At 41.7% G+C, this 25,689-nt stretch overlaps 1 long non-coding RNA gene across 1 annotated transcript; it reads left to right on the forward strand.

Moving 5' to 3' along the window:
- The first annotated feature begins 159 nt into the window (after positions 1-159).
- On the forward strand, positions 160-25,415 carry LOC116964708. The gene is made up of 5 exons (XR_006164888.1): positions 160-755; positions 14,791-15,057; positions 15,530-15,670; positions 23,156-23,305; positions 24,585-25,415. It is a non-coding gene; the product is annotated as an uncharacterized LOC116964708 (long non-coding RNA).
- The last annotated feature ends 274 nt before the right edge of the window (positions 25,416-25,689 follow it).

Consider the following 25,689-nt stretch of genomic DNA (forward strand, 5'->3'; position numbering starts at 1 on the left):
GAGAAAATCTAGCAGACTTACCTTGTTTGTATTAGGTATAATTTACAATGCATGTAATAAGTAAAATGCATTCTTTTTAAAAAATGAATGTGTGAAGTTATACCAGTTGTAAGGAACTGGAGGAATCAATGCCTCAAACATTCCTTGACACAGAAAGCCTCAAGGACAAGTTGTGGCCTTTGTGATTAGCCTAAAGAATGCTGCCCAAGGAAGCGCCGAGTGTATCGGAAGGATGCATGGCTCCACTTCTTGCTGCTATAGTGCCAAATTCCTCAGGTAAGCCTCAAAGGAAACTGTATGTTCAGGCCAAAAAGACTAATAAGCTGAAGGCTAGACAATTACTCAAGAAGAAAAAAAATGAGGAAGAAGTAAAAGTGGTAGGGGGGGAACATGATCACCTCAGTAGTCTCCCATGGAAATGAGTTCATGGAATACCTGCCTGTCTTTGTCAAGTATGCTTATCAGCTGATAAGATGAACTTAAAATGTGACAGCAAATTTTGCTGTGTGTGTACCCACCACTCAAGATAAGCAGACCTGAGACAGTGTTGGAACTTGGAGTGGTAAACCTGATTGTCCGTCCTTTTTCTTTTCTTTCCTTTCTTTTATTTCTTATAGATGTATGAATAAGAGACCACATTGCTTACTATCATTTTCCAAGTTTAGGTCATTTGGTGTCGTTTCACCTTCATTTAACCTATGAGGATCACAGAACCTTTACGACTCCCTGAGCTCCCAGTCCAGGTCGTAACACCGGTGAGTTACATTCTGGAAGTTAAGAAGGAAAACAAAGTTTAAAATTTAAGGTCTGTGTATGTATGTCTGATCTAAATGTTCAGAACTGTGATTGATATCACTTGGTATCAAGTGATCTCCCCAGAAACAGTTCATCTTGAAGCACACAAAACCTAAGCTATCCAACAATGTATTACTGCATGAAGATAATTCTTCATTTTACTTCTGTAATACTTCAGAAAATTCCTTTAAGACTTAAATTGCCATATTAAGACACTGAAAATAAACAAGAAATAACTGGTGATTGACCACAGATAACTAACAACTCAAAGAAAGCAAAAAGGCCTCTGGATCAGACAGGAAAGAATTTCTAGTTCGTATCAGTTACCCAGGATGGGTAACAAATATACAATTTAACAAAAAATTAATTAAAAAAATTTATCATCTCTCTCATCTAGTATAGTGGTGCATTCTTGACTCCATGTTAATCAGATTTTATCAGCAAAGCAGCACTCTTACTGGTTTTATTCCTGATAGACACCACACTAAGAATCCCTTTTATCTTCTAGATTAGCTTGAAAAATGAAACTGTTACTTAAAAATCTATTTTATTGAAAAGAGAATATGGACTCACAAAGCTTGCAGCTTATTATGGCCTTCTAATATTTTAAAAAGGCACAAAGCTATGCCACTAGATTTTTAACAGCCTTGAAACACGTCTTTTTCTCCCACAAGTGATTGCCCAGGATGAAATACCACTTCTTTAAATAAATATTTTACTTTATTCCATGAAAGGTTGCATAAATTTACAAATTTTTTTGATTCTCCTAAACCTGATGCCAAATTGCTGCAAGAAAATTGCTCATCAGTCTTCCATTTCTGTCTCTGGATGGCAAATACTTAAGGAATTTCACTGACCTGATGCACTACAAGGTCTGATCCCAGTGCACATACTTCATGTAGTTTATCATAGCCGGAAATCTGATGCTGTGTGTAAAACAAAAGAAACTATAAAACAGTGCTTCTATTTAAAATTAATTTAACAATGTTTTTTTGTTCCCTCTCCTATTTTCTTCCTAGTTCAGAGGGTGAGATAACACATTATTAGTTCCAGGCATGTCTGGAACTGCTGACAGTGCTCAGGAAGTTAGCTCATCACCACTCTGTCTCAGACAGGTGGAAGTCTCCTGAGAAAAACTAAACCACGTTCATAAACTATCCCTGGAATGCACAAGTTTCCATATGAGACCAGACAGATTCTTGAAGATAAATTCTTCCCTATCCTAGAACAGGGTCCATTGCCTATTTAAATTAAATTCTGAAAAGAGCATTTAAATGGGATTTAAATAATTCAAGGTTGATTTTCAGCACGGCAATGGAATTTTTCTTCTCTGGCACTGATCTTACCACGACTGTGACACTGATCTTTAGGGATACCATCTTCTCGGTTTAACCCTCGTTACTGGTTGAGAACATCTCCAGAATTTACATAAGCATTAGCCATAATTGTAGAGGAAAATACAATGCAAAGTAGTTCATATTATGTACCAAAGTAACTATTATTCTCTATGTAAAGTGTACAAGTCTAAACATTTTTATCAGCATGCTCAGAAATAATGATTCATGTCATAGAATATTGTGGACCAGCGGTATTCTTGCATTATATTGCACTAGGTGGAAATCCTCAGCTGGGCTGCTATAGACTATAATAACAGCAAAAGCAAACTGATGGAAGTAACAATGATGAAAAGCAGAATGTTTTTTCTCTTAGGACTCATAACTGCAAAAATGTATTGAAGAGCATTGTTCTTACTATGAAAACAGCAAATGGATTCACAAATGAAAACTAGTAAGCACAAGAAAAATAGCAGATTTCAGGGCAGATGTTTAAGGTTCATTTCCTAGCCTTCAGTTAAACAACATGATTCGTCCACTAGGAAAAAGATCTTTTATGAGAAACAATGCAGTGATCCTTTTTAAAATTTATTTTTGTAGAAAACTATTTCCTCCCAAATACTAGAAGCTGCAAAGCCAGTCAACCTCACCTCTGTGCCTGCTAAGATCATGGAGCAGATCCTCCTTCTGGAAACTATGCTAAGGCACATGCAAAATAAGGAGGTGATTGGTGACAGCCAACATGGCTTTACTAAGGGCAAATCATGCCTGACAAATTTGGTGGCCTTCTACAACGGGGTTACAGCACTGGTGGATGAGGGAAGGGCAAATGATGTCACCTACCTGGACTTGTGCAAAACACTTGACACTGTCCCACATGACATCCATGTCTCTAAATTGGAGATACGTAGTTTTGAAGGATGGACCACTTGGTGGACAAGGAATTGGCAGATGGTCACACTCAAAGATTTGCGGTCAATGGCTCAATGTGCAAGTGGAGAGCAGTGATGAGTGATGTTCCTTAGGGTTGGTGTTGGGGCCAGTGTTGTCTGACATGTTTGTTGGTTACATGGACAGTGGGACTGAGTGCACCCTCAGCAAGTTTGCTAATGACACCAATCTGTGTAGTGCAGTCATCACACGGGAGGGAAGGGATGCCATCCAGAGGGACCTTGACAGGCTTGAGAGGTAGACCCGTGCAAACCTCATGAATTTCAACAAGGCCAAGAGCAAGGTCCTGCACAGGGGTCGGGGCAATCCCAAGCACAAATACAGGCCGGGCGAGGAGTGGGTTGAGAGCAGCCCTGCGGAGAAGGACTTGGGAGTAGTGGTGGATAGAAGACTGACTCTGAGCCAGCAATGTGCGCTCACAGCCCAGAAAGCCAACAGTGTCCTGGGCTGCATCTAGGGAAGTGTGGCCAGCAGTGATTCACCCCCTCTACTCTGCTCTTGTGAGACCCCTACCCCGAGTACTGTGTCCAGCTCTGGGGCCCCCAGCACAAAAAAAGGCATGGACCTGTTGGAGCAAGTCCAGAAGAGGCCACAAAGATGATCAGGGGGCTGGGGCACCACCTCTATGAGGCCAGGCTGAGAGAGCTGGGGTTGTTCAGCCTGGAGAAGGGAAGGCTCCAGGGAGACCCTATAGAGCAGCCTGCCAGTACTTAAAGGGGGCTACAGGAAAGGTGGGGAGGGACTCTTTGTCAGGGAGGGTAGTGATAGGATGAGGGGTAACGGTTTTAAAGTGAAAGAGGGTAGATTTGGGTGAGATGTAAGGAAGAAATTCTTCACTGTGAGGGTGGTGAGACACTGGCACAGGTTGCCCAGAGAAGCTGTGGCTGCCCCTCCCTGGAAGGGTTCAAGCCCATGTTGGACGGGGCTTTGAGCAGCCTGGTCTGGTGGAAGGGGTCCCTGCCCGTGGCAGGGGGTTGGAACTAGGTGATCTTTAAGGTCCCTTCCAACCGAAACCATTCTATGATTCTATGAAACCAGCCAGGGAAATGGTGGCTTAAAAGTTGTCCCATACAAAAGAAAATGAACATTATTTAGTGGCTAAAGCATTCAGGTTTTTTAAAACATTGTGAAAAATTGTGCAATTACCCAGCTCCAGAGACGGCAAGGCAGTAGCTAATGGCAGAATTATTTTCTTTTTCATGGCTGTTTGTTTGGTTTGACTTTTTTCTGTTGTAGATGAATCTGCCTGTTTTCTGTGACTGTTAATTCAAGATATTTTTTCCCAAACTACTAATTTAATGAAAGATGGTGAGCATTCTTTGTTGTTTAGTCCTTGGCTATTTTACTCAATTTCATAATCTGCTTTCCTTAAAGTCTGAAATCTAACTCTAAACTAAAGAGTTTATTTGATGGTAAAATATAATAATGACACTTTGTGCCTGTCTGATCACATCCACCTAGATTTCACCATTATTGAAACACCAGCCATCCCAACAATCCTGAGAAGCAGCTGATATGATCTGTGTTCATTTTACTGATGGGGAAAATAAGACATAATGAAAGTGTCTGGAAAGGTTGCCTGTGAAATTTGTGGCAATGTCAGGACCTGAACACAGATTATGGTGTGATTTGATTCCTAAGCCAGTGGTTTCCAACCACCTATGGCTGTGGACTCACTGCACAATTGTGGTAAATAATCTACAGGTGATTCACAAAACCATACTACCTTTATAATGTTTTCTGTTAGAAAAGCTGATTGTAAGGGAATGTGAAAAGTTATGTTTTCTTGGTCTGAAGTATTTGGAAAGCACCACCTTTTGCTGTGAGTATGAGACATAATATAGTCAAAAAGCCTGTAGCTGTAATTGCTAAATGAGTTTGTGTCTTCATGCATCTGTGTTTTTCTCTTCAGAGATGTACAAATGAAAAACACCATGATAGCAAGATATGTTAATTGCATACTCACCCACAGCACCAAATGTATGTATATCCTAAAAAAGAAAAAGGGAAGAGAGAGGGAATATTTGCTCCAAGAAAAAAATTACATAGTTCCAGCATATGAAAAGAATATTTACTCCGAGAAAAATGATGATGTTCCAGCACACTCATGACAACAGACATAATGTAGGACACGGGAAGGATGCAGAGTCACTGCAGGTACCTTCTAAACCCATTTTAAAGAGACAGGAATACTGTCCACTTGTCTTAATGACATACTTAAGTACGCTTGTGCTGTGGCTACTGTACCCATTTTTCCAGGACATGTTCTACTTTCCTGCTCTCAGAGTCTTGCCCAAGCAGGTGTTTTGGTAAAAGCATCTCGCGCCTGTGTTTTTTAGTCTGCGAAAGCAGAAGCCAGAGTTGTTGAGTTGTTGCATGGGAGGCGGAGCAGCAGTACCTGGGCGGGCAGAGCAGGAGGAACCAAGCAGCAGGCATCTGGCTTCTGGACAGAGAGCTTAGACTGGGATAGGAAGACGGGGGAAGATTGGCAGCTCAGGGTGAAGAATTTAGGGAGGCATTTGAAAGGAATGGGATGATATGGAGTGGGAGAAGTTGAATTTTTGTCTTGCAGCCATGTAATTCTGAGTTAGGATACACTGGCAGCACTGGGACAGGCAGGGACTGGAGCAGAAGAGGCTGGGGTGTGCGTGTTACTTGAGGGTCCAGGTAGGATGGAATTACAGTGGAGGGATGGGGTTCCACTGGGACACCTCAACCCTCTTCCCACTCAGACAAGACATTCTCAGGTTTGTAGGCCAGAGCAGATCCCCAAAACTTGGTGAAACACCCGCTGCTGCCAGAAAGCCAGCTGCTACCTTCTCTTTTTGATACTGGAAACTTGTCAGATGTGGCAGGAAGGAGCCACGAGGCCACTGCAGTGCCAGGCAGCAGTCACTAAGTTCACAGCGGGGGTTCTTTTGGCTATTTGTAGTGCTTTGGGCGGATCCTGGGGATGCCGAGGGCCCGTGGAGGGCTCGCAGGCCACCTCTGGTTTTGCCCCTGGGGTGCTGCTTGCTTCACCTGCCCTGCAGTGCTGAGCTGCGACAGGGCAAGGACAGAATGGGTGCTGTGCTGCCTGCCTGTCCGCCCCAGAGCCAGCATGAGCTCAAACCCCAGCACTTCTTTGCTTACCTCAGCGTGACATCGTTCCCTTAGCTAAGCTCTGGCAATTGTATAAAAGTGGACCTGAAATAGTTCCTTTTACTGATAGCTTTAACCCAATGGGTTTCATCTAGAGATGCACCACTGCAACCATTTTTTCTCCTTTAAACACCTTATACACACAATATCCACACAATAAAGGTAGCTGTTTTTAAAAAGTGCTTGCATTCTCCTCTATTGTGCTATCCTGAAAGGCAAGCTGTCTGAATGTGTTTTCCTTCTGTGTGCATTGATCTGTTAGATAGTCCTCTTACCTCCCATCTCTCCAACAGTTAGCTGAATCTTCAAAGTACTGTATGTTCTCTGATCAAGATGTTGCTTGTTGTCTCAGTATTTGTTCTCCATCCCAAATAAACTGAAATTGAGACAGTTTTGAGCAAGGACTTAGATAAAGGTTTTACTTTGTCGCTGCAGTTCCTACCAACATTTATATATATATAGGGGAGAAAGGGACTTAGATAGATTAAGGTTTTACTTGGTTGCTGAAGTTCCTACCAACATTTATATATATATATATATATATATATAGGGGAGAAAGGGAGGTAAGTCATTTTTCAACCAGCACTTTGACAGTTTAATGTATTCTTAGGTAGTTTTGCTGTGATTGTTAACAGCTGTTCTTCACAGTGAATGACAGAAGCTGGGGATATCCATCTGGTGTCAAGAAGAGAATGTTTATTAATGAGTAATATCCCAGCAGCCATACTTACTGTAATAATCCTGTGTATGCTGTTGTGAGTGACCCACCTGTATAAATAGTGAGCCTCCTTCACAAAGGTATTCTGAGATAAGCGATTATGGCATTTTTGTGATTTCAGCAATGTGGACTTCAGAAACATTTCTGAGCACAGGAAACCTACTGCTTTGCTTAAGTCAAGGCAATCCAGGCTGTCCTCAACCTTCCCACCCTCAGCCTGTCCTCTCCTGCTTGCTTTTGCTCCCTCTCCTCCATCCCCAGTATAATAATGAAATAGTTAATCTTCTACAAATAGGTTCTCTGAAAAAATCTAGGCAAAAATCAAAATCATCTCTCTTTGTAATATGTAACCCCTCAGGACAACGAATTTTTAACATCTTCAACCATTGTAGCAGGCCAATCACCCACTCTGCACCACAGATTTTCAATACAGTCCACAAACAGTTTATAAGTCTTCTGAAATGAATCTCATCTTGCTTCCATCCCTCCACTCTGTACTGCATGAACTCCTCTTTTAGATGTGACCTGAATTACTTAGGTTAAAGACTTGATGATGAAAAGAAGGGGCATTTTTAAGGCAAAGCAGTCCTAGCCATGTTAGACTCTCAGTGGCCTAGCTCTGTGTGTTAGCTGTTAGGCTAGAACACTAAAAAGTGATGCTTTTCCCTGTATTCTTCCAGTAGAAAGAATCCTGAGCTCAGGTATCTGGCCTTTACAGGGCTGCTTCTGGGCCACAACATCAGAGGTGTAGTCCTAAACAACACACTGAGTTTTCTAACCAAGACTAAGTCTCGGTCCTGCAGCATGCCATGAGTTCTCAGCTCTGAATGACCTGAGCACATGGAATGAAAATTCTGAGAGGTTAAAGAGCCTACTGTAATGAGATTTGCAGGATTAATAAACCAGGCTGGCAGCAGCACTGGAGCTTGCCATTTTCCATTTCAGCAATTACCCACGAGAGGGCAATGTCATCCCTACATTCAGTAGCCGAAAGCATCCAGAGATATTGCCACTTCTGCTGACATCTCCATACTGTTTGCTGAAGTTTTACATAAATAGATCTATGCAACAGTATGTTTATTAATCTTCAATAACTGACCTGCCATTTATTGTCAAAAGTACTGAAACTTCAGTAACTGGAAGGCCATTCATTGGCAAAGGTAACGTAAGCCCCAAAGTTACCTGTTATTGTGTGTGCCCCAAACTTGCATGCTCTCCTGAAATCTTGTAATTTACCTTCTAAATATGGTTATAAGAGTGACGCAGCTTCAGCCTTTAGTGCTGGCCAGCTATCCTTATGTAACACAATGATAAAGCAGATGAAAGGAACATGAGCCCAATGTGTATTTGTTACTGGTGGGGACCTGTGGGGGGAGAGGGTTGAGGAGATGGGAGTTACTGTTCAGTGTCCCAGCAAGTCATCAGTGCATTGGTACACACCTATGTAAGTTGCCCTGTAAACCAACCTTGGGTTTCATTAATGTGCTACAAGAGCTCTTCATACATAACAGTAGAAAACCGTGTTTGCTTATTTGAGCCCAACGTGGGTCAGTCGTGCCTAGCTCCTCCAGGATCTGTACCTACCTCTTTAAAGAGTTCAGTCTTTACAGCTGGTTTTTGTTCTGTTTGTTTTTACATGCAGCAAGCACAAGCTAGCAACATTATCCATCCTAGTGCTACCAGTTGTTTTGCTATCTGGCATGTCAGCAGTGCAAGCACAGTATTGCAAAATCCAGCTCCTCTACATCATTCTCTCCTCGCCACAGCAGCAGCAAAGATAAATGATATTCCAGAAGAGACACCTCAGCAGAAATCCATGCCAGGGCCGTATCTCCGCGTCTCACAGGAGGCACTTAATATCTTTCAAAATTACCCAAAAGCATCTGTGTCATGTCCGGGGCTAGGTGTGAGGGCTTCCTGGCTCCAGGCCTTCTGTTTTGACACAGCCCTGTGGCAAGCAAACTGTAGTCACATCCAAATGGTGAGCTTTCAGTATTGCAACTGGTGAAGCTCATGCAATACTTTGCTTTACTCCAAACATGCATGCTACAAGTTTTAAAACCTTAACATTAAAGGGAAAAGAAAAGCATTCCAGTTTGAGTTACAGCATTCTAATTATTATAATTGAGTTACACTTTTTTTTTTTTTTTTTTTTAATAACCAGAAAAGCTCCCCAAAACAGAGAAAATACTGCAATTGGAATAATTTATTTTTCTCTCAGTTATTTTGGGGATTTGGTAATTCAAGGATCAGAAAAGTTCAAATTGCTGATGGTTTCTTTTCCAACATTTGAAAATGTTCCCAGCAGATGCCTTTTTTGCATTCCTTGATGCCTTCTGCCATTGTAGATAATGTTCATTCAGTGCAGTCTTGGCTGGTGTGATTATTCATGTGCTGCAGTGGTGATGCTTTCTGAAGCATTCAATTACACCTGCAGCCGTGTGATGGAAAAGGAACTCTGTTGCTTGACTGTGAATAATACACCGTGGACTCTTTTGGCTGCTTTGTGGTTTCTGCTGCCTGAATATCCATCTACATCTGTCCAAAGCCTTTCCTGCTACCTGAACGCTGTAAAAGGATTAGAAGTAGGCCATAAACAACCATACAGTTCGTGTTACAATTGCCATATAGCTCCCAACTTATTTTACCTAGAGATTCTTTGTTAGTTTTATTCTCCAGTATGGTGAAAGAGCCTGAACATATTTACAGAGCTGTTTTTTCTCCTTTATTTTTTTCCCCCTTTGTTTTGTGTTTTGAATGTTATGTTTATTAAAAAATGCAAAGGTCGTTTTGTTGCCACTTAAGTGCAGCTCTCAGTTGTTTATCAGTTTCGCGTTTCATCTAGGTGCAGCCTTCAAAAAGTGGCAGTTAAATGCAGAGTATTGCTCTGAGTGAACAAGCTAAATGTGGGAGAGAATACTTGTTCAGCACCTTGTTGTCAGCTATGGAGTACAGCCAGATTGAGACAGGGAATGATCCAACACCTGGGCTGAGCTGAACTGGGCTGCCTGGCACACGGCTCTGCAGCGACAGGGTACCTGTGGTACGGTGACCATCCTCTGCTCACTGGTTTTCATTTCCTGTATATGGAGTAAACTTGACGGGAAAGAAGCACATTTCAAAGTTTTCTTCGTTCTAATAAAATAAATCATGTCTCTTACATGACTTATCTAACTTACCACCCCTTGCAGTCTTGAAGCTTTAACTGTAAAGCGCATATTTGGGGATAAAAGTAAGTTGTTTTCCCAGAGCCTGTGCTCTAGTTTTTGGTACCCTGACTCAGAGATTTGGGATGTGTGAAGTGTTGAGAACAGATTTTCTTTTGCTCCTAGGGAGTTCTGTTTTCAAAAATGCTGGATTGCATTGCCAGTGGTACAAAACTATAGAGCATGACACAGGTGATTATGAGAGCCTCGCTGCGAGATTTGGCAAGTCATACTACTGTAAAAATATTTAAACAAGACCACTGATTAGTCCAAACAGTGATTCTGTGGTTTTGTTGAATGTTTTTTAAGCCTCTCTCATTGTTCTAGACTACTTGGATATGCTTTGAAACAGAAACTTTTGAAATAAACACTAAAACATACCTTGGAAAATGATGCAGTTTGAAATCAAATATGGGTTGTTGTTTGGTTTTTTTTTTTTTTCCAATTGGCTCCTGTAATCATTAACCTCTCTGTGGCTGGGAAAAAAATCTCAATAAATGTGTCAGTCACTCCTACTTGCACTCAGCTGATATAAGCTGACATGTTTTCATTTTATCTTTCATGTATTTCAGCAGAGGAATTCAAATGTGCACTTTGTTCTGTTCTTTGAACAGAGCACAATACTGACCTCAGAAATAATTGGTTTGAAAATAATGATTTGAAAAGGTATATATAAAGAAAGAAGACATTATGTCCCATCAAAAAGGCAAATGCATTTGACAAAAGGTCTGCAAATGTAGTACTATTGCTACAATTCCACGTTCTTGAAGTATTTTAATTTTATTTCTGTTTCTTTTACATCATTATTTGTCTGAGGCTATGAAACAGAAAACCCATTCATAGAATGACGGAACATGATGGCAGTTTTGTTTCTTTAACACATTTGCAATAAAAACCACAAAAGATCTGTACAACAGATCATTCAGCCTGCAGTGATAAGCTGCTGGTTGTTACTGGTGCAATGGCCCCTACAAATGATGCCGTGCCATCCTTCAAAACCAACATATGAAGGGATTAAAGAAAGCCTTGCGATAGTGTCATAACTCATTATTTTCCTATCATGACAAGTAAGAGAGACAAGTCTATTCCTTGCCAAATCCCAGTCCTGCCTGTCTCCTGATTATCGTACCACCTCCTAGAGCACCAATGACAGTAAAATCCCATTTTTCTTACCCACTGTCCAACTCCCCTCCTTACTACAGGTGGGTGTTGCTGCACTAGAGGATATGTTTGTGATGCCCTTTGCCAGTGATTACCTGGTAGGTGGTTACCTCTGGAGTGATGCAGAAGATATGGTAGCATACTCCAACTTTGCTGCAGGTGGGAACTGTGCCAAGTCAGAATATTCCCCTTCTCCTGTGTGTCCAAGATGGAAAAGCTGGAAGCTGTACTCCTCAAAAGGGTCAGCCACAGCACAGTACCCGACAAAAGTGGGTTGAGCACAACAGACAGTGCCTACAAGTGTGATTTAAAAAGCGATTTCCAATGAGTTGTCCTACTGACAGTAACAATGAGGTGTTTGGTCACCTCAGGTATAGGCTTCTTCTGCTGCTTGCTGCTAGATGTTTCCTGTTGGTGGCTTGGCCCGTATGAGTTTCTACTGTTTTCTGGAGGCTTGCTTGTATCATGAACATAGGCTATTCCTCTTCTGCTCTCTACCTGGTGAAAGCCCCTCCTGTTGAAGTGTAGCAGAGCAATTCCCCCACAGAGAGATCAGAACTGGATGAGTGAAGGGTGATAGCAGACATCAGCCTCCTGGGACAGGGTCCTGGGGAAAAGAAGGCCCAGCAGCATCAGTCATGGTAAAGGACTCTGAGCTTCAGGGGTTCTTTGATAAGGACGTTGACACAGTAAGGCTAGCACGCAAGAATGCATTCAAGGCCCCCTCATCCTGCAAGGTGTAGAACAATTATTGAGAGACATCAATGCTTGGGAGAGGATGGTCTTTTGTTGTGTGATTCATCTGCTCAGGAAAGATGAAGCCTCAAAATTCTCATGGAGATTTGCTATTTTTGTTACCTGGTCTCTGTTAGCTTTCTAAAAGTGGGGTGTGAATAGAAGAAAGCAGTATCATGACCTTGACTGTATCAATAAAGCGTAATTCTTCTTTCTCAGAGGGTTTTTAGAGAAAGGAATGAGCTCATCCTATTGTATGTTCTGCAGACTGCGGCACTCTCAGGGAAGCTGTCTTAGAAAGAATAGGTGCAGTTTTAAAAACTATGTCTGAAGTGGGATGCAGACAGGAGACTGTTTCCACCTCCCATTAGATGCAGAGCCGGTCCTGTGACTGAACAGGCAGTGAGAGTCACTGTCTCCCAAGGGAAAGCTGCATGAGCCAGTGATGAAGGGAAAATACTCAAAATCATACTGGTTTATTTTCTTTCCAGTTTCTGAAATTCATGTGCTGTGTGACCTTGAACAGATCTTCCAGATGCTGTTTCCCATGAGTTAAATGTGGATGATGTTTTTTTCACCTTGAAAAAATGCTTTGAAATCAGAGGACAGTTGTGGAATGTGAAATTTATCTTAGAAATCAAAGGTGACCTGTTGTGCCCAGGAAGGATCCCGTATAAGTAGGCCTCCACTTTTCCCTTAGTTTTACGTTAGTAATACTTTAGGGTTCTGCAGACTTCCTTTCTTCTTGTTTCCCAGATTTTGACGCCTTTTATGCCTCTCACTCCCCCAGACCTATTTTTGAAGCATCTGGCATAGAAGTGGCATAGCATCACAGTTCAAAATCAAAACAATAAAGCTACAAAAAAAAACCCCGCGTCACCATTTTCCAAATAAATGCACACAAGAATACTTGTACCTCACTGCCTTCTCTCCAACAGGAAATAAATGAGGATGAGTCTGGGCAGTGACCATCACACCCTTTCTGCAAGTGGTGCAGGTAGACACTTTTTAGGGGTAGCACTGGCTTTTTGTGGCTATGTAGGTCAGGAAATGTTACTGCAGCATTACCAGTCTGTATCTGTGAGTTGAATAATGGCTAAATATTACCCTGATCTTTGGTAAAGCTGCAGTGATCTCTTCCTCTGGGTATTGGGACTCTTACGATTCTCCGTGGGTGGGCAAGAATTGTAGTGGAGCAGGGCAGAGGCGGGGGGCAGAGCTGAACCCCAAACCCATCTCTGAGGCATGCAGCCGGTCTGCTAGCCTGGGGCTGTAGCAGGGTAGTAACACCAGCCCTTGTGATAATGAGGGCAAGCGCTTTCTCCAGCTTGCAAGCAGAAACTTCCATGTGTCTGTACTACCCACCCCTCACCGGGGCTTGGGCCTGCTGCAGCTTTTCGTCTTGGAGACGGATTCCCTAGTGATCTGTCACCACTGTGCTACGGGGTTGCTGCTGTGCTGGTTCCAGGAATCGCAAAAACCCCGCAGGAGCTTGCTGTGGGACCACCTGTCTCACAGAAGTGCTACCTGGCTCAGAGGAAGATGGGCCTGGGACTTAGCATTCCTTCAGTTATTGAGGATACCACTGGACATTTTTTGTATCTGCGCTGCTGTGTCACAGCACACAGGTAAACACACGTTTAGATTTAAAAGAAGTTCTTTCCCTTTGCACAGCAGTGAGACTGTTACTGCAACACCTTTTTTCCAACTCTGCTACAATAATAAATTTGTCATTTCCCAGGCTTCAGTCAGCAGCTAGTTGTTGATGTGACTGTTGAAATGAATGGATGATTTGCAAAGAGGTGTCAAATCCCTAAGAAGAAGCCTGCAAGGACACGATAATTTCACAACAGAGAATTCATGGCCATTATATCTTTCAGTATTCCTACTGTCTATTTCCTGCCTTGTTTAAATCTGAACATGGTATTTTTCTTTTCCACCTTTGCTACCCACTCCCTCTCCAGCCTCTCTCCCCACTCCCACAATGGTGCCCAGTCATTCAGTTGCCTTTTTCACAAACAATTCTAGCATTAGTGCCTTTTCAGGAAGAAAAAACCTAACCAAAACAAACAAAAAAACACAACAACAAAACAAACAAACAAAACCACAAAACAAACAACAAACAAACAAAAAACAACCAAACCACAAACAAGCAAATAAACAAACAAAACCAAAAACAAACAAAAGAAAACCAAACCCAAAATTCTCCAAAAGACCCATGACATGTAATTTCAGTGGGCATTAAATACATGAACCCATGGTTAGCTCTTTAGAGACTGCTAAGGTAATGTGAAAAGAACAGTGTCAATCAGTCCTGTTCAGTGCTGAAGGACTAAAGGGACACTAACAGAGAGGAGCCTGATTTCTCTGGATAATGAAAGATTATACTGACACCCCAGTCATACTCATGACCCCAGTGGCTTGTTTCTATTCACTGGATCAGCAGCACTCTCTGTGCACTTACAGCATCGACCTTTTCACTGCTATTTACCTGACTTTTGTTCAAAACCGTTTTATTTGCTTGTCCTTTTCTGAATCCCAACAAAGGTAAGTGAGTGCACCAATTATCCTCTAAAAGAGAAATCTGTGGCTCAAATCAAGCACAGAGTCTGTACTTACACTTTTCTTTTTTTTTTTCTCGTGCTACTTGACCAAAGTGTGCAGAGCTCTCTTCCCTTGCTGGGAAGTCTGCTTGAGCAGCTATTTCTCTCCACAGTTGTAATCTCCCATTCTCCTATCTCTGCTCCAGTTTTCCACAGTCAGTCCCTCCCTAGCAAGGGCAGCCTGCTCTGCACTGTGGGAGATGGTGTGGACGTACACACACACAGACAGTCTATCCCTGGAAACCCCAAGAGAATGGAAAAGGCAGCATCCTTGCTGGAAGAGGCGACTTCAGCCTGTCTCCATACCTCCACTAGAGACCAAGTGCTGCTGACGTGAAGAAAGCAGACAAGGGGAACCTTCTTCCTTGCTCCATGCTGGGTATCCCATGGTATTTCTTTAAGAGAAAAAGTGGGTAAGATGTTATTTCTTGCTGGTTTTTTTCTTAAGGAAGAATGAAATAATTGCTTAAATTGTGATGCTTGATATTGCAACCACTCTTTTCAGAGCATTTTGATCATATGCTAACATCATCGGTGGTGTGGTTTTTTCCACAGACAGATGGCAAGATGTGGCCCATACTTACAAGGAATTTACTCTGACTAAAAGAAGTGTGGCATGTATGTTCAGCCACAGCCTATGGGAATTTTCCTACACTTGTGGCAAAATCAGGAGATTTAGTGGCAGTCTTTTAATTTTGAATGCATATCAATTAAATAAATTTAAGGATAAGAAATACAGACTGAGCTATTGCAAAGAACACAGCAGTTTGTGTAGTAAATTGTTCTCTTATGTTCTGGGTGTGAAACAGCGTACAAAATAGCAGCTGCTGTTTGCAAGAGTTTGAGGGATTCCTGGATAATTAGTATCTCTGTGGCATTTTTCAGAGGTACAGCCCTCAGGAATGACAGAAAGTCAAGAGCCACTTCGTTGGTCATGCCTTTGTTGAATGGCCAGGTGAGGATCACTCTGAAAGTGTCCTGAGGCTCTAAACTTCAATGATTCAGCTCTGAGGAAGAGATCTTAAGGTGAGATTAACTGCCTGAAAGTCACAGTCCTTGAGAATTCAGAGAATTCTGAGAAAAATAGAAGTCATGACCAAACCCATGCAAGCTGTAGTGACTTTCAAGAATTGTTGGCAGCCCTCGGTAAAGGTTTGTGTACTGGTAGACCAGTTCATATTTTGGAGGACTCACAATAGAGATATCAACCTATTTCCAATATCTCTGTGTTGTTTTTGACATTATATAGTATGTTCCATGCTTAGATAATTCTTCTGAAAGCAGACATAAATTTAACAAGAAAATCACATTTCAAGTGGTAGATTTGGCTCTCAAAGTACTCTTATTTAAAAAAAAAAAAAAAGTCAGTAAAGCAATTGAGACTAAGGGCTTTGCACAGGTCACACAGTGGAGCAGTGATTCAGCTAAGATAAGAAGATTGACTCTCGTTCTTTCCTTTTTTTACCCCAACCATTAGATCCTCCTGCCAGTACAAACAGTCTGCATAACTTGGTAAGAAGGTTAAAAAGTCAGGTCAAGTTCATTTTAAATTGCTTGAACCACTTGTGGAATGTAAACTCTATGATCAAGTTTGCATTTAACCATGAATCTTCGAACAGTTCAGTACAGGGACAAAAACTGATTGCACAGCAAACTACAGCTGCATGATAGGTACAGGCCAACAGCGTAGGTGGATCTTCTAATCTTCTGCTGGAACCTTTAAAGTGATTTACTATCTCCATATAACAGATATGCTCCATTCTCATTACAAAATTTAAACCCAGGTTTGAATTAGCTAACTCACAGCCCTGCAGAACAGGGCTTGTTGGAGTATGTAAGAACAAAACTACTTAATCAGCTATTAAGAGTGATGAAGAAACACACGATGTTTCTGCAATTTAGCAGAATAATGAAGCAAGACTCTGGAAGGAAAATAAAGGGATATAGGGCATGCCCTGCTCTGAGTGGGAGGAGTAGTTGCACCCATGTGCAAGCATTTTCAATCAACACAGCTTCTGTTCAGAGCAGCCAAGGCAGGATAGCATTGACTTCAGCGCACAGTAGCTCCCCCAAGCATAATCCAGCTCCAAATAAACTTGTTGCAAAAATAAGAACTAAATGCCTTAGTTTCTGCCTCTGTTATTTGTGTGGTACTTTCTTTCAGCTAGAAAACACGGAAATTCATACTAAGACCTAGTCTCTGCCATCGGGCTCCCAAAACGAGCAACCAAGGCAGGTAAACAGCTAGAAGAGGGAGTCCGATGGGTTCTGTATTACTGCTGAGGACTGAAGGCAAAAAGACTCTGCTCTCTTGTTCGTTAAGGCTTAAGCCTGCATCCATGCTCCAAGCCCCGTCTATCCCCACTGCCTACTCACCGGTTTCCTAGGGTGAAGCTCAGAGCAGGAGAGCTGCGGCCAAAGGCAAGTCTGGTGCAGAACGGGGTCTCTGCTCGTACCAGCCGTGCGGGTGCAGCACACCCAAACCCCTCGGGCACGGCCACTGGACGCTGCCCAGCCGGCCGAAGGCTGTTAAACCCGCGAAGGCGCTTACTGCGGCGACCGGGGTTACTTGGACAAATCCAGCAGCTGGAGCCGGCTCACCCCTCGAGGTGCCCGGACCGGACACCCGCGCATCTCCGCAGGGACGCGGGCAGCCGCCCACGCCCGCCACGTCCCGTCCCGTCCCGTCCCGTCCCGTCCCGTCCCGCAGACCGGCGTGGGGAGCCCGCTCCAGGCCACCACAGGGGGGAGGAGAGGGGCCGTCATCACCTGCGTGGGGTTTTGGGTTACCCCTCAGCGTCGGGAGGAGGGGAGAGCAGAGCCAGGGACGCGGGCAGCTGGTGTGAAACGCCATGGGTGTCAGCTGCTGCTGTGGGGGGCACCAAGAAGCAATGCTTGAGTATTCATCTTACACAAAACTGTTTTTCTGTAAAGCTTTAGGTGTAAGGACAAGAACCCAGGTTCTCTTGCTCAGTAACAGACCTAAGAACAGAGATATGCGCTCCTCCCCCCCCCCCGCCCCCAGCCCTGACACCAGAAAGCATAAACAGATTTTTTTTTTCCTTTTTTTTTTTTTTTTTTCCTTCAAAAAAGCTTCAACAGGAGACATTACAACCCTCCTACCTGGCTGCCCTTTCTGTCCTCAAGTAAGTTAGCTCAGCCTGAGTTCCCTCTTCATCTCAGCTACATTTGTCACACGTACAGAGCCATCTTATAACCCATCCCTTCCTCAGCCTGGATGGCCATGTAGAGTTAGAAAGCAGGACTGTAAAAAACACCAAGCAGCTCTCAAAAATGGCTGTGAACAGAAAGAATCCCATCAAATTTCAGTGCAGGCAAAACAACGCCAATCTGACAATGTAAACTAAAGTAGCAGCTTACACCCCTGCCCCTCTCCCCTTGTCCGGGAGCCCTGGGAGAGGAGAAGCTGTTCTCCTTTTCTTTCTTTCCCCTCCCTCTGCACCAGCACATTATTTGCCAATGCACAGCTAGAATGGTAATCCTCTTCCCTCTGTTATTTTTGACCTCTCCCTCAGGCCTGGTCCAGAATCCACTTAAGAGAATTAATAAAGGCTTTTGTTTCTGACATAGTGAGTCTGTGTCAGCAAAAGTTGGTCTCCAGCAAGAATGGCAAGAGATGTGACATCAGGAGTAAATCACTCCTTGAAATACTTCTGAGAAAACCAGACCACCGATTTATGACTGGTTTATAGTTAAGGCTTTGATTTTGATGTTCCAAAGTATTTTTTATTTCTGCAAAAAATTCAGTCGCTTCCAAGTGGCAGGACAGTTTCTTCCTAATATCATTAAAAAGAATTACAGCATTCAAACCTACAGTAAAACACAGTAAATAAACTAATGAGGAGACAGGAATTTTCTACCATTGCAAACATCAAGGCACTTTTCTGTCAGGCAGCTTGTTTCACATCCAGAACCCAACCCAAACATTACCAAAGAAGGACAGTGAGGGAGTAGGGTGGTATTAGGGGTGAGAGGGCACTCCTGCCTCTGTCGGCGTTGTTCTCTGAATTTTTTTACTATGATGGGAAATAGCCAGAAATACAGAGTACCATGCAGCAACTGAGGAAGAGAGACTGAATTTACTAGTGTTTCAAGAAGGTAATAACCTGCTGAAACTGCAATGAGTCATTTGAACTAGATGTTAAGAGATTTTTATGGCATGAAAAATACATAAACTTGCCTCAGTGTGTTGCTATAGCACACACACACTACTTGAAATGATTTATTTTGACCTTGATGTAATCAGGAAGTAGTCAAGAAGAAATTCAAGTAGTCAAGAAGAGTTACATCAGACCAACAGTGTGTGTACAAAAGAAAAAAAAAAAAAAACAGTTGTTTTTTTAAGAAAACACCCTAGCTTTTCATAATGTCTGAAGTAAAACAAAAAGGATAAACTGGACAGCACTGTACAAAATATACAACCATCTGGGTAACTATGGCTGAGTCTATGGAGGAGGAGATGGGCTGGATAAGTCTGTGGGTAGAGAAGATTGGTCCAGCTGTGTTTGAGAGCAGGACCTGACCTCAGCCACAAACTGCAAAATGCCACTTAAGAGGATGGGGCAAGACTGCACAAGAAGTAAGGCAGCTTTAACGTGCTGGGACTTACAGGTGCTAAATTAACCAAGGGAGCAGTTGTTATCTCAGATTTATTCAGTGACTGGAAACAGCAAGAGACATGAAATCAGGGGTAAAATAGGCCACTAATTTGCATGCTTGCTCAGGAGTTAATCACTGCAGGCTATCTCTGGGCAAGCCACATCTGCCTGTGTCACACAGGATAATAGTATTTTCTTATCTCACCTCAGTTATGTAAGATTAATATATGTAACATCCAGGAGCAGTAGAAAGAGTGGTGATGAAAATACCTAAGTTTTGCTCCCAGAAAATGCTCAAATACCTGAAGAAAAAAGGTGCCTAAATGAAGTTTAAGACATCTGGTGAATGATTTTATACTGCATGGAAAGTCCCGATCCCAGTATACTTTGCTATACCAGAAACATTCCTTTGGCAAGCTGTATCCATCTTAAAAAAAAAAAAAAAAAAAAAAAAAAAAAGTCCTCAGCCATCATCAGCCTAAAGCACTTGCAGGTGCTCTGCACAGGACATGAATACAAATAAAATCAAAACCAGCACCACTCTTTCTCCCCACCCTCAAGCAAGTATTCTTCAGTTTTCTGCTACAATTTCTGAATCCCCTTCCCAATGCTGCGCATCCCTGGCAGTTCCTCTGCTTCCCAAATCTCAACTCCTGGCATTTCTCACACCTACTTTGATCGTGTTACCTGCCTCTCTACTTTCATACTTCTCCTGCACGGTTTGAACCACTGTGCTTTTCATCGTGGGAGACCAGGGGTACTGCTATGTAACTACTTTTTCCCTCTGAGGACAGGCATTTAATGAGGACTACTGCAGTCCTTTCTTGTGCAGTTCTTGCCCCCCGTGACACAATGTTCAAAGGGTTGTCAAAAGCCTCCATCATGGAATTTCCTAATGACATGTGGTTTGTTTGATAGATTAGGCCTATTGCCAGTGCAGCAATGAAGGCATAAAACTTATCAGCTTCTACTTACTTCATTGTCTAAGTGCAAGATTGCTTTGTAGCTGAAAGCAAAAAACTTCATTTAGCAAGCGAGGCTATTACAGTGGAAGATTATGAAAATACATTCTGGAAAAAAGACCGGGAAAGAACGATATAAACAACAACAGGAATAAGTTTGTTATTTAACTCTGTCACTGCCTTGATGTCCATGGTACACAGTGAAGGTGGTGGCAGCTGCGCGACCCAGGGGCAAGTTGGAGGGCCCTTGGGGACAGCGAGGAGGCTTTCCCCAGGAGCCGATAGCGGAGAGGGGGGCGGCACTGCAAAAACATTCCTTGCTTCACCTTTGGTCTTCATTCCTTCCTCACTGAGATGCTGATAAAGAAACTAGAATGTGGAGAAACTTCTGCTCTTGCAAGGGAGCTACAGCTCCTCTGGTCCATTTCCTCCTCAGCATGCTGCAAAATGCGAGGTCTCCAGGGGTGAATAAGCTGATGTGTTCAAGAAAGCAAACTGAAATGGATATAAACTCATAGTAACCTCAGTTAAAGCATGGGAGAATACCAGTGTGACTGTGGACTGGGCTCTGATAAGACTGGTACGTGTGGTCCAGACCAGCACCATTCTTCTGAGATACCATGTATTTTTAGGAAAGAATGAGGACTAGAGAACAAATACACCCCTTTTCAAATCTGGAAGGCAGAGTTGATCATTTGCTAAGGGGCTTCTTCAGTGGTAAATGACAGGTAAATTAAAGGCTCGCTGACTCCCAACATGCTGGGGAGATGGAAGAGAGAACGGGGAGAATAATGGAAGGAGAAGCATAAACCAGCATGCTGTGAATTGGTGCAGCTGGGGAAATATGTCAAGTTTATGAAATGACAGATTTTAAACATTGACTTTTTGTGTCACAGTAAAAATAAATTTCAGGACAGCACAGAGACATTCAGTATTGTGAACAGTTTCTGAATTAGTCTTTATGAAGATATGAATAGGCCTGATTAATCTTGCAGTAATGTGCTTGCAGGTGGGGACAATCTCTCTGAATTCAGGACATCAGTCATATACAGTTGGAAGCTGAGACCTGAATTGTATGCACAATACTTATAAAATATATTATTAACCTGGACATCCAGATTTCTCTCTGTTTTCTATTACAAGCAATTTTTGTCTATATTTCTGAATTACACATAGACTTTGAATTAAAAAACCCAGCTTTGTTCACAAAGAAGGAAAGGGTTTTTTTCTGTTTTTCACTACCTCTATGGCATGTGCCTGATCATCTCCAACTCCAGTATATACTAAGCAGAACAATCATCAATGAGACTCTTACAAAATGGTTTTTACACTGCAAGAGTATTTTTTATACACCCCCTATTCAGAGGGAGGAGGAAGATACTGACGTTGTCCATTCATAGTGCTGAGAAATGCAAAGGAGAAAAATAATCAATGTATGCATGGATCTAAACCAGCTTGAAGGTAGCACTTCTTTCTGATATGGTCACTGGCAGCTGCTTACTTGGTGTACATTATATAATCATCTAACTGATGAACCTAAAACACTATCTTGGTAGTTCTGATAAAGGATACCCAGGAGCCTCTTTCATTGCAACTGAAATGATAGTTCCGGTGGATGGATTGCATAGTTTCATATCGGGGGGTGAGGAGGAGCGGTGTAAAAACAAAGATAGATCTTTGTTTTGTGTTGGGGGGGATATTTATTTTAGCAGAATATTGTTAGCTGAAGTAAAAACAAAATATTTGAGTCTGGATTGAATGTTTTGTTGCATCAGATGATTATGCATGCCATCCGTTTGTATCAATTTGGATCATAAATGATACTTTTGATACTGTTTTTCCCAGAGGATGCAAAATTAATTTTTGATCAAATTAGTGGTTTAACTTTGCCAGTAATTATTGGAGTTATCAGTATCAACACAAAATGGTAATTTGTTTTCATTTGTATTTTGCAAAAGCCTACTAACCAACGCAATGCTAATTAAAAAAAAAAAAAAAAACAAAAAACAAGCTAATACTATAATTTTAATGCAGTACACCAAAAGATAAGCCAGCAGTAGATCAATATATAGCTTAGTGTTTTGACAGGAGTGTGCATCTGTTTCCTATTAACTTTGCTTGAGACAAGTAAGGAATCAAGGTTTCCCGTGATTTAATTCGAAGAGCAATTTGAATTTCCTGTGTCTCAGCTGGAGACATTATTGGTATGAGACCAGAAGGGCCCTAACTGTCCTAGGAGGTTCATGTTTCACAAAGAAAAATACCTACAGAAATTCAAACAGAATGTCAAGAAGTGTTATATGGGAACTCTCAGTGCTCTCCAGTGTTTCTAATATAAACTCACAAGGCAAAACAATATTAAACCATAAGTTTCAGTCTCTCTTCTTGCCACACAGAAAGCCACCAACTTGGAAAAGAAAATGAGCTAATGAATGCTGCTCAGCACATCACCCGAGTGAACTTCTGTCCAGTGGAAATGCTAAAATTCCCCATCAGATTCTCTGCAAATGACATTACTGACCCAAGTAGCCAAGAATATTTTTCACAGAGAGGGCACAGAGTCTGGACAGACAGCCACCCAGCTCTGGTTAGGCATGTTTTTCAGAGAGGGCCGAGAACGTTACCTGCAAGAGTGAGGATCTGTAATTTTTCCCAGGCTGTGTACACAGAAGTGAAGACACTCCAGACTCTTACTTGCTTGTTTAAACCATGGCCCTGGTTCCTGTGACTAACATAATGCCGATGACATATTTGCATGAATAATTAAACATTATTAGGGAGATAATGGCCATCTCTTACCTCCTTTTACTGGATTTTTTACAAAGTGCACTTCACTGTCTTATACTTTTGAATGAGGAAGGGAATTATTCTGAGCCATTCAGATTGTCAGGAGGTTAATATATCATCACCATTCTGGCTTTCTTCTTCAGGAGGAATGCCTGTCCCACTGGAGTCATCCCTGGATTTTGCCATTGGTCTCAGTGAAGCTGACATTTTTACTGATTGGGCTCCCGGGTGGCTGGAAGAGGTCTGGAGAGGCAAGTGGAGAGACTGGGAATTTTAACACCTCCTGTGCTCAGGTAAATATGATTTTGTGCATGCTTGCATACAGACAGATCTGTGTCTAAGATACTCATCACTTATTTTTCCTCCTACCCAGAATAATCCACAAGACACCGAGTTTTAACTCAGCAGCCTCAGTCAAAAGGGGCAATGCTGGTTATTATTTGTAGTTTACTTCCTTTCAGCTTGTGTAGTTCCTAAGAACTTGTTAAAACTATTCTAAAAATCAGTCATTACCAGTTTTGTGGAAAAAATTTGCACTGTTTCTTTCACAGTGTAAATTGTCTTTATTGCTATTTCTTCTGGTTGTGGTTAAACCGTACTGGCATTTTTAAAATCATACCATTACTAGATTTTTAAAGAAGCTTCAAATAGTTCTGTTGTTTTATGGCCCAGAAAAATAAACTAGTCTGAAAAATAATGAAAAACTTTTGCCCAATTGTGACTGCAGTAATGAGTATAAAACATAAAAGGGCTTAATTTAGGCTATGATGATGGAAAAGTTAGGGTCTGGGTTTTTTTTAATTCACATATATTTTCTGAGCTTTTGTTGTTGGGTTTTTTAAATGTTGAATTAGTACCGAGGAGTCTGATGTTTTTAATGCGAAAGTCAAAAGATTTTCAGCAGAGGCTCCTCTCATGTTTTGGAAGCCCTGTTTGTCTCAAAAAAACAAGAAAGCAAACAAAGCATGTTACTCTGAAATATTAAACTTGTTTTTGTTTAGAAGCTACACATGTATGCTAACCAGTAAAAAGCTATTCCTGGAAAGTTCATTTTCTAGTGCTTTTTTTTCTACCATTAGCTTTTTTTGCTGTATGAGATTTTATTTTTTCACATTAAGATTCTACAGTGCTACTGATCCCACAGCTAAGACATCTTATGATTTATTAGTCTATATTTGTAGCCGATACTTGACATGTTTGTCATATCATTCTGCATAAATATTCTCTGAACACTGCAGCAACATTATCTAATAAAAACACGTTCCATGATGAACAGAATTTACATGCAGCCTCCAAAATTTTTTACTAAATTTGGAGCACATACTTAAAAATTCCTAGTCAGGCAGCTGAAAATTTGATATTTGACATTCAGTAATAAGTGATAATTAATCATATAGAGCCAGAATTTCATTGCCATATATTGGGTGTATCAATCTTGAAAGACAATTGGGTTCTGTCATCGGGTATGGAAAATTGCAAAGGGGTTTATTTATGGTTAGTAGCTATTTTATCACATATGATCTTCAGATAAACCATTTTTTTTTGTTTTGTTTTGTTTTGTTTTCCCAGCAGATATTATATCTCATTGTAAAGGCCTTGGGGGTCTCTTACAAGCAGCAATGTCATCCCTGACTGGAGCACAAAGCAATTCTGTAGGTAACAAGAGAAGATCACCTTTAATGATATAGCCTTCAGGTCCCAGAAGGATGTAGAAGTGTCAAGATGGAACCTAACTTTATTTCTGTATAAACAACCTTCTTTCACTTCTCCAGGTCCAGATCAAGATGCTTTGATAATTAAATGCTGAAACAGCATCTAGGAGTATGACTTGGCCTACTTTGATCATATTCCCCCAACAACCCGAAAGTTTGTAGTATTTTTCACAGTTGGTACAACACTCTACAGTTGAAATGCGCAGAAATCCTCAAGAACTAACTTTGTGGCAGTAACATTTGACCATTTGAAATACGGGGTTGTTTTGGAACAGAAGAATTTTTTTTTTTTTTTTTTTTTGGCTGGTGCTAGCATGCATTTTCTTGACCTCTCCATAAAGACCTGGCCATGCCAGGTTCTGAGGACTCTCTTGGGGATACAGAACATTTGTTGCTGTCCATGGAAACCTTGCCCTTGTGCACTCTGTGTGACGCAAAAGCCATAAGGATAATGTTTACACAAAGTCATTTGTAGCACTACTGATAACGCGAGTGAGTGCGGCTTTTTTACATGGGTTGGTACGTATTTTCTGAGAAGTTGGAGTGGCACATCCCTGCCCAGCCCATATTGTGGAGAGGTAGTCTGTACATGCCTTACTTTAGTCAAAACTTTTCCTTTCCTGGAATTTTTCCAAGGTTTCCATATGTTAAAACAGTGTTTTCCGTTACTAAATAAATAATAATAATAAAAGATTGACCTAGTTTTCTCTTACTAAATCAAGGCTTGAAAGGAAAATGGCCAATACCCAAATGTACATCCAATGACTAATGTGAGAAAATGCTTTTTATTACATCCCTAATGTATTCCCATAACTGTGCCACACTTCTGAGAAAGTTCTGGCAGCTGAGCTCAAGAAATCCAACACTTACTCTTTATTACAGTATTTCTTTCATTAAGAAAGGCATGATCTCTGACCCAGAAAGGTCAACAAACAGCCTTGCATGGATTTTGGTAGGCTGTGGGT

The sequence above is a fragment of the Tyto alba genome, unplaced genomic scaffold (assembly GCF_018691265.1).
Source record: "Tyto alba isolate M040663 unplaced genomic scaffold, T.alba_DEE_v4.0 Super-Scaffold_13, whole genome shotgun sequence".
In the NCBI taxonomy this organism is placed as follows: Eukaryota; Metazoa; Chordata; class Aves; order Strigiformes; family Tytonidae; genus Tyto; species Tyto alba.